Here is a 9967-nt window from a genome sequence, read left to right as displayed (position 1 = left end):
CAATCTGGAAGTGCCATTGCACCCCGGCTTCTGAAACTAGAATAACTAATTACAAAGGACATTTATAGCCATAATCCGCAGCATTTCATAACTCGCAAAAGATAAGACTTTGGTAAGAAACTTGAGTTATGTTGTGTTGTTGACCCAGCGGTCAACATTCCCCCCTTCCGCGTTCATGTCGTCCCCGACATGACCTGATTGTCGATGGCGATGTGGTCTTTGCTGTCATTTTGTTGTTGTAAAGAAAGTATAGACTATATAGTCTTTGCAATAGCTTGTCTTGTTCGTCCAATCCGATGTACATAGTCTTCACATGATTCAGGAAAATCATAATTGATGACGAACTTTATGTCTTTCACATCCATGCTCCGAGCTGCAACATCTGTTTCTGTCATTATAGGTCTACTGCCAGATCTAAATTCAAAAAGAACCAATGTCGTTTAACTTGACTCTTATCATCATGGATAGAGAAATCTCCATCCATCATTTGCTCCAGCAAATCTGTGAATTCGGAGTATTTGTGATTCTCAGAAACAACTTCTACAATCTGTAGAATTAAGTGATTGGATTTCTGATCTTGTGAGCCAATGACAACTTTGTAAGGATTTTGTAGTAATTGTATGGCTAAACCCTTAACTTCTTTAGGCCAAGTTGCACTCCAATGCAAAGTCTGTCTGTCAGGCCGAATCCAGGACTTAATTATGTTAGGAAATAAGATGTAGCTAAATAGATTTTTGAGTAGATTACTTAATGGAGAGAGATAGATTTCACACACAAGAGATTATAGAGTAGAGAGAGAGAGAGAGTACACATGATATACGTGGTTCACCCAATGTGGGCTACGTCCACGGGAAAGCAGCCACTCAATGGCTTTAGCACTTCAAAAGAAGAAGTAGTTTACAAAGGGATTAAACCCTTGATAGAGCTCCTGCTTTGCTTCACTCTCACCACCTCACACTCACCTTGTTGCATTAACTTCACACTATGAAATGTGTGTAGAAATGGCCTCCTTTTATAGGCCAAAAGGGCTGCCCTCTCTTATGAGAGACAGCCATGTGTAGCCACCCTTGTGCGAATAAGTCCAAATCGGACCCTCCAATCCGCCCATGTGTGGCCGCCCTTGAGAAGACAACTCCGCTTTTGAATTCGGCCACCGGCCATTGACTTCCGACCACTGGCCATCGGCCATTGACTACCGGCCACCGGCCAACCGATCGGTTGTTTTCCGACCACTTTCCGACCGCCGTCCGGCCATAATATTCCGGCGAAAAAAAAGTCTTGGGGGCCTCCGCCCCCGAGGCCTCTAAAGTTGCCCCTGATTTTTGTCCGTGAAAATTTTGGTTTCCGGTGAGTGATTTTCCTTCACGCATGATGGATTCTTCTCATAATGGGGGCCTTACAAATGTGCGCTTTTACCACAGAAAATTACAAGTGTAAATCAGGCTCCATACTTAACAAATTATTCTAATTTGAGGTTCAAAACCGTGCCGAGCATTCAATGCGCATTATCAAGGACAATCTTTTGAGACCCTCTGATTACCCTTATGTCTGCTCTTTGTCATTGAGGACTTCTTTGTTCTTGAGTTATGTTGTGTTGTTGACCCAACGGTCAACACTTTGTTGTTGTTTTGGCTTCATCTGTTGCACTGCTTGTATCTTTGGCTTCATCTGTTGTTTCGGCTTCATCTGTTGCACTGCTTGTATCTTTGTCGAACCACAACAAGAACTATGATCCATTAGAGTGGACATCTATCATCAAAACCATTCATCTTTTGAGATCCTCTGATTACTTTTATGTTTGCTCTTCTTCATTGGGGACTTCTTTGTTCCTGTGCAATCATGTTGTTAGTGTTGTCTGCAGCTTTGTCATTGTAGGCCATTCTTCGACTTGCCATTGAGGAGAAGTATGCTATGATATAAAATTGGTGCTCCAATTCATTTGTCAATTGATTTGAGTATCATTTCCTTATTGTTGATGTAGAAGGAATATGTACAAGAGGATGGTGATAGGTGTCTTTAGATTAGGGTCTAAAACCTGGATGACCAAAGGGAAAAAACCCGGTGGGAAAAAATGCCTTTGGTATACGCTGTTATTGGAGTTGAGCAGTTGAACGTGAAGTACATGTTCATGAAAGGTGAGTGCTTGGGTGAAACACGGAAAGAGTGCTTGATGCAAGTGCCAATTATGGGACACTCTATATGCATATGAGAAATTAGTCAACAAAAGCATGCAATGTGAAAGAAGGAGATGATGGGTGTTTCGAGGAATAAATGTAGCACATGTGACATCAAAAGATGTCTCAATAGCTTCCACCTTTCCAAGAAGGGTTTTCGATGTAGAAGTTTCTCTACTCGTATCTCACTGTGCTCAGTACGTGAGTGTATTTTGGACCTTCTCCTTCACTTCACTAGACTTAAGTACTTAGACTTTGACTCTTTTGCTCACCTATACTAGCATGAGCGACACAATGTAAATATGATCAACTCTTCCAGCTTGAGCAGTACCTAGAATAGCTAAGATGCTTAGACCACAGAGAATATTACTTGAAGCTTTGGGACTAACACCTCACTCATTTTGTGGCTTAGCTACTCAACTCTGACTTGTATGACTTGTCGGTTGCATGTTGACACTGCTTTGTGACAAGTTGTTCGGCTGTTGTAGTGGCTGCTGAGACATACTTCGTGAAGTTTCATCGTTTTTCTGTACCTTCTTCTCTTTGTAGTGCTCCGGCCTCTCGTCAGTTTTTTCTTCATGTGGATTATGGATTTTTTAAATTTTTTCTTAATAATAAACAAAGAAAATCTTAAAACAACTCAACAAAAGAAAAATCATTCAAATAGAAATCTAAATGCTATGTACACTATACACAGGTCCCTAGGGGCTCATATGTGGATTTTGTCCCCATACTCCTTTGTAACACTACTATGAGGGCATATACTCTAAATTTCGTCAAAAAATTATCACAATAAAACACAAAAATTCAATGCCTCTCACAAAACATTGCCCTCTAATAGTCATAATGTTTGGTCTGCATTCAGAATGCCTCTCCCCTTCCTATTTGGAGTCATTCTTTACGACAGGGTATCGCAAAGGGTATGTGTTGTGCTTGGGCAATTAAAAGTTGTGCCTATGCAGGCCTTGTAATGTAGCCCTATTATGCATACACAGTCAATGCATGGAAAATATTTATGTTGTGCAAGATGTGGGTATAAGCAATTTGCTTATTGGCATTTGTTGGCGAGGCTTCCTATTCTAAGCAATGTAATGGTCTTTGAAGCTCCTGTATTGTTGCTTGATTGAAGCCACTTGCTCTCTTCTAACTGTACTGTAATCATAGGAAGAATTGTAAGAATTCAAGCGGCGATGCACTGACAGCAGTTTTGTTGTTCTTCTTTGGGACCCATTTCTTTGCGATTATTGGCTGTTTTGTTGCTGGCTCTCGTTTGGGAACCCATACTTGCCCTTGCTTCGTTTGTGTTTGAAGAGACTTCTTTGGGATCCACCTTTTTGTTGTGTGAGTCGACATTGGTCTTTGCTTCAGCCCTTGTATGCTTGGTTGGGGACGGGATTTAGGTTTTCAAAGTTGATACTGTGGTTGTTTTGGAATCCAAATGAATTCTTGATTATTTTGTGCTTGAATCAACTTCTTTGGAGCCCAAACCTGAGTTGTGAAAGCTTGCGATTTTGTGATATTCTTACTCGTTCGTGCACGCTTTCCTTGTTTTTGTTTTGGTGTTGGATCTTGTGATTTGTCATTAGAGATCTTGTGATTTTTCATTAGAGATCTTTGTCTTCTTGATCCATATCTGTTTTTGGTCGATCTGGCTTTTTGGTATCCAGATTTGTCGAGCTTTGGCTTTGACTTGTTGTCCTGTTCTTTTGACCTGTCATGGTTGTTGCTGAAGGGGTTGGTGATAGTGATGGCCTGAGTTGATGATAGGGGATGTCGTAAGATTCATCACTATCGCTACTATCCTCAGCAAAGTTGACTTCTTGTACTTTCCCTTGATTTTTTGGCTGGTAGTGGAAAGTTACTGTCTGTTTGCTCGTGGGTGGTAGTTTCTTGGAGGACTTTTCTAGCCCATTGATTAGAGCATTGTTAGCTCGTTGCTCTGGTCGTATTCCTCCTAGTTGAGTCTTTGCATCCTTATTAGGAGCCATGTATGAGGAAGCTTGTGGTGGCTGTGTCTTCACCGAGGACTTTGGAATCCACTTTTGATGCACTTTATTCGTGTAGCGATGACATTGATTCCCGGGTCGTTGATCTTCTTGAAGCTCGAAGTGTTCTACAAAGTCATAGAACTCGTCGTCTTCTTCATATTTTGATTCTCCACATTTATTTCTTTGCTCCTTATTTCGAGGGCTTGTTGATGTCTGGTTCTCTTTGTTTTCCTGGATTACACTCACTGCAAAATAAGGAACGACGTCATAGCCATTTTCATCACAAAACTTTGTTGTGGGAGCATCCTCCACGGCGTACACGTCCAGAGTAGCCAAGATGTGTTCCCATCCAAAAGGCTCTAACTGTTCTTCAGGAAATAGTTATGGGATATAGTTCTTATCCTCTATAACCCGCTCTAGGATACATTCCTCACGTTTCAAGCTACCACATTGTGAAGCTCCACACATCCACAGTTCTTTAGGCTTACCCAACCAAGCTGGAAGTTCTGATCCTACTACTGTGGCGAAATCAAACTCCTCAACCGGTGTTCTCGTCACATCCCTATAGCTATGGTCCCTCAAGTTTACCTTTGTTATGGTTTCCATATGTCTCAGGTATATATGGTCATAACCCCAATCTTGGACCATTTTCAATTGTCGCATGAATGGTCTTCCCAGAATGATGTCATAGTTGTTCTCCTTGCCAAAGTCAACAACAACAAAAGTGTGTTCATATTCAATGCCACAAGAAGTAATAAGTACTTTTGCTAGCAGTCCTAGGGGCTTTTCCTTGTGTCCGTCCGCAAGCTGCAGGGTTATTCGTCTGGATATCAAGGCAGGTTTTCCCCATTTTTTCCAAACTTGTTTGGTTGCAATGGCCACACAAGCTCCACTGTCAAGGATTGCCATGGTTTTTACACCATTGAATTCCACAGGAAGGGTCATTAGGAAATTTCAGAGGTCATTTGGAGGGCCATATGAAGAGAGAGAAAAATAGAGCGCGTCCAATGAGCACGAAGGCTACGTTACATAGGAAAGTACGTGGAAAGACTCAAAAATAGGAAAATAGCATAAAACTTTCACGAATCTAGGATTGTAGCATCGTAATTTCCTTCCTTTTACCGAGCTTTTAGGTGCTTGCATGTGGTCCCACTTCTGATATTCTCTTATGATCATTAACGTACTGGAGGGTGACCATTAAGCCCGCACAAGATATTGGAATTCTAAAACACTTTCCCTCCATTAGAATGTTTTCAATGTGAATCTCCCTCCACTAAAGCTTTTCTCTGAGAGCTATGGCTTCCACGTCTTCTCGCCCAAGAAGCTCTAGGTGTTTACTGTCTCTCACACCAACAACCAACATCTGCACTTTGCCTAGAAGGCCAAGTAGTAGCATATCCTCAATTACAATATCAACTTCAATAAGTGCAGAGAACCAATGGGTTGGACAAAGGATAAACAAAGGTTCATGGGTCCCGATGCAACCAAGAAGACCCAAGAGGTCTAGTGGTATCAACGTTTACCGCTCAACATGGAAGGCCAGAGTGTTGGATTTCAAAGTTGAAATCGGCAAAAGATTTGTAAAGGAAGTTCTTGTTCAGCATGTGTTTACCCATCCAGAAGTGATAACAAACGGTGGAAATGTATCAGATATACATCAACCACGTTGCAATTGTAAGTACTCTTGACATGTGAACTTACTGATACTCTCATTATAACTTTTCTTATATATTTTGCAATGTTTCTCCCGCTTCTTATGAGCAATGTCTCCATTCTTCACAGCTCAATTACATTAGATTTGTCATTTTTACTTATTGATACTCTTAGTTTAACTCTTCTTATATATATTGCAGATATTTATCCCTCTTCTTATGAGCAATGGGAGCCTGTGGAGTGCATAATAGGCCTCTTCCATGTTGTTCATGCCCACATTGGTTCTCTACAGTATTCAAGGAGGAGCAGCAAAAGCCTGACTGATGAGGGAATATTTTTTTATGACCACTTCTACCAACTCACCTTAGGGAATAAGAATGGCATGTTTGTGAAAGTGCCTCTACCAACCGATTGGAACACTGTGACTGGCCAGTTCCCGAGGAAACAATGGTGGAGGCAATGCGAAGTAAGCTCTACAAGGATATACAGAGGTCTCTACGTAGCTCTATTCCCACCAAACTGGTTAGAATTGCAAACTTTTGTCCTGTTGCACTCTTCATAGAGTTGTTTCATAGCTACAACATCCGTGTTACGAAAACTATGTTCATGTGCAAGTCATTTCAGTAGTCATCCTGTGACAAACTTCTTGACAGAGGATGGTATGTAAAGGAAGAGATTGGTTTACGGTGAGAGGTCGCACTTGATACTCTAGTTGTCAAGTACATGATTGCAAGCCAATCACTGCTACTCTCGTTTTGGTATATGCGATCACAAATGCTCAATGGTAAGTACATTCCTATGGACTAGGTTTCTGCAGGTTTGGAAGATAATCCTGTTGTGGATGTGGAAGTGATTGATAAAGAGCATGGCCTACTGTTGGTGGTTACAATAAGGGAGCTATGTCATAATAATCAATATCTAATTCTGCTAAATGATTTTCTCATATTAAACTAATCATTTAATGTGGGGAAGTGCCAAGGGAGAAAAAGCTAGAATATTGGTTAAGCTAGCAGACCGGCCACAGTAGGGATCCAAAGGAGGGAAAATAGGGATCCAAAGGGGGGGCCATCTGCAAAAGAGCCATGTGAAACAATGGGCCAAAAAGACCCTAAGGTTCAGCCCATTAAGACTTCCAAAATGCTAAGGTTCCAAAATTCAAAGGTTGAGTCCAAAGGTCAACCCTAGGGAAAATTGGATGCTTTGTGTGTGCCCTAAAAGTCTTTGCACATCCCTACATGGGAGGGGGCGAGCCCCAAAGGTAGGGGATGAGAGAGAAAGCCACACACACACACACACACAGGCTCCCTTTACACAAAGGGAATGAGGGACACATGTCAGCTCCCTAGGCCAGATGCCCACAAGGTGTGCCCAATTCCTATTGGAAGACCCTTGAAGTGGACCAATGAGAATTAAGCTAGAGTAAATGTAGTTTAATTAATTTAAAAACATTTAATAAAAGAAACCAATGAGAAATAAGTCTCCTAGAAGACTATTGGGCAGTCTCCCAAAGGGTCCAATGAGCATTCAGAAGCCTCATGGCTTGCCTGATTCCTATTGGCCAGGAGACAAAGGGGTCCAATGAGAGTTTTGTTTAATTATTTAATTACCTAAAGCTCTCACAAAAGGGGAAAGGGGGACACATGTCTGAAGGCTATCACTTATGCTGTTTAATTCCTATTGGCTTGACCTGGGGAGGTCCAATGAGGCAAAAGCCAGACCTAATTAGCAGCTAGGGCTCGCCCAAGAGAGAGGGAGGGCTGATTTTTGCTTGGCATTGACACACACACACTCACACTTGACCATGTGTGAAGGAAGAATACTCTATCTCCTCCCAAGCTTTAATGGAGAGCTCATCACCTACTCCAAGCTTGTGAGATAGAAGCCTACATCAACACTCTCTTGGCATGTGGATGCAAATCCAACCAAGAGCCAAGCTTCAATGCATGCTCATCTCCTCTACCAAGCTAATTACTAAGCTAAGCTATGCTAATATGAGTGATTATGTGAGGAGATGTACATCTTTCTCGTAAGATACTCCTTTTTCCTCTCAATCTACTCTCATACCCTGCTAGCTCTCACCATCTTCGAAGGTGTGTGAGGTCTTGGGTCTGAGAACGGGGATAATTCAAGTTGTGTTTGATTAAGTGTTTTGCTTGGTGTATGAAGCTTCCATCTTCATTGCACTAGCTAGTCTTGAAGGAACACAAAGAATTGTATTGTACAATGTCTCTCTTGATGGGAGAAACCATAATACAAAGCCTTTTGGAGGGGGGACCGGCTCCATGCAAATCCGGTCCTCATCTGTTGTCAATAGCTTAATTTCTCTCTCTTTTGAAAGTATTGTCGATGCTATCTAACTAGGTGTTATGCTTTTTGTTGCTCTCTCCACCCAAGCACTCTTGTAATTCTCATTAGGAATCTATTCTAATGAAATGCCCACTATGTTCATGCTAATTTCCGCCACACATAAGATTTTAGGCCATTAAATGTTACAAGCTATGCAGTCTTCAGCATTTGCGGCATGACATAATTGAAGAGTCAATGGACAGGGACCTATCAGATTTTTCCTTTTCCTAGCTGGCCGTAAGGTGATGCGGCGAAGGGAAAAAGATATTTTGTGCAAAGAGTTGGATGGTCGGGTTGAAGTAGTGTCAATGTAACAGATATTCTTGTGAACCCAAGTGTATACAAATGACTTTCAATACATGAAGTTTATTGAGCTCATTTGTCAATTGTGCCCTGTGAAAAAGTGTGCTTGAAATACATTTCTTTACCATGTCAAATCTCTCTCTCTCTCTCTCTCTCTCTCTCTCTCTCTCTCACAATGTTAGACAAGACAAAGACATGATAGAAGAGTCATCTTAATTCATTAGAAAGTACAAACTCGTCCGTGAACAATGGACTGAGATACAATTTCTGTAAGTATGGAATCAGAATGTCTTCACGGTAAAAATCGAAGGAATGCCCCTCGAAAGAAGGTGGTGACATAGTTGTTCCCGACGGATTTAGTTCTCCCTTTTCAGGAGTATCATCAATCAGTAGTGTATTAGTTGCATCAAAGGGTACACCGATTTGGCTAAACGGTTTGTACAAAAGAGGTAAGTGTGGTTTTTTAGGGTGGTAGTGGCCCTCAACGGTAACGCATTTTCTTTGATCATACAAAAAGGCAAAATCTGACGTGTGAGCGCCGCATACACTGCAAACTATTGTAACTAGTGGCGACAAGTTTTGCCTTTGCATTGAAGACCATATGGCAACTCTGAAGCGCGGAAGAAGAAACTGAATAAATTCCTTGGTTCCTGGACGAACCACGACTCGACAAGTTCCCATCCGAAACGTTTGCAAATCCTCAAAGGGTTCTGTGTCACCGAGAGGCACGCGCATCAACAACAATCCATTGACGTCCAAGATAATCAGCCTCTGTAAAATTTGACAAGTACATATAAGTAGTTAGAAGCTCAACATATTTTGCCATACTTGAATAGACATTACCGGAACAACCGTATCTACAGGTAGCAAGGGTCCATACTGGGTCTCTGTAGTGTTGACGTCGTTGTTGCTCTCCTCTGCTTTAGCTTCATCATTCACATCTTCATAGTCATCATTCACATCTTCATCAGGGGTCTCCCCCATGGCTCTTTCTGCCTCATTCAAGGTTTCCTCCAAGGTCTTTTCCTCTCCCTCGGTTGACCGGCTTGCCTCATACATCCTTGCCTGATCCATATCAGTTTGCTCATCCCTAGGCCTGCTTTCCTCATCCATATCCTTTTGCTCATCTATAGGCCTGCTTTCCTCATCTTGGGTTTCATCCACAGGCTCTTTTGGCTCCTCCACTGGCTGACTTGGCTCTTTCATTGTCTCCTCTGGTTGTACACTAGCACCTTCCATATGCTCATTTGACCTTTCCTCATCCTCGGCTCTTTCATCTTCTGCTGATATGACCCCCTCGGCCGGTTGTGATTCCACTGTATCGGATGCAGGGGTTTATCGTGGTGGCACGTCATGTATTGTTATATCAATAGTGCGGTCATCCAAGCCGCTATCTTCAAGCTCTCTGGGGCTAGACATAGTAAGCAGGTGTTGTATTAAACTTACTCGGTATCTTTGCAAATAATCATATGTGTAGTTTTTTAAAGCACTCTGCAAAATTGA

This window comes from Adiantum capillus-veneris, chromosome 12, assembly GCF_014529385.1.
Source record: "Adiantum capillus-veneris isolate H3 chromosome 12, ASM1452938v2, whole genome shotgun sequence".
Classification (NCBI taxonomy): domain Eukaryota; kingdom Viridiplantae; phylum Streptophyta; class Polypodiopsida; order Polypodiales; family Pteridaceae; genus Adiantum; species Adiantum capillus-veneris.
The sequence above is the reverse complement of the archived record's forward strand: the minus strand, read 5'-3'. Positions refer to the sequence as shown.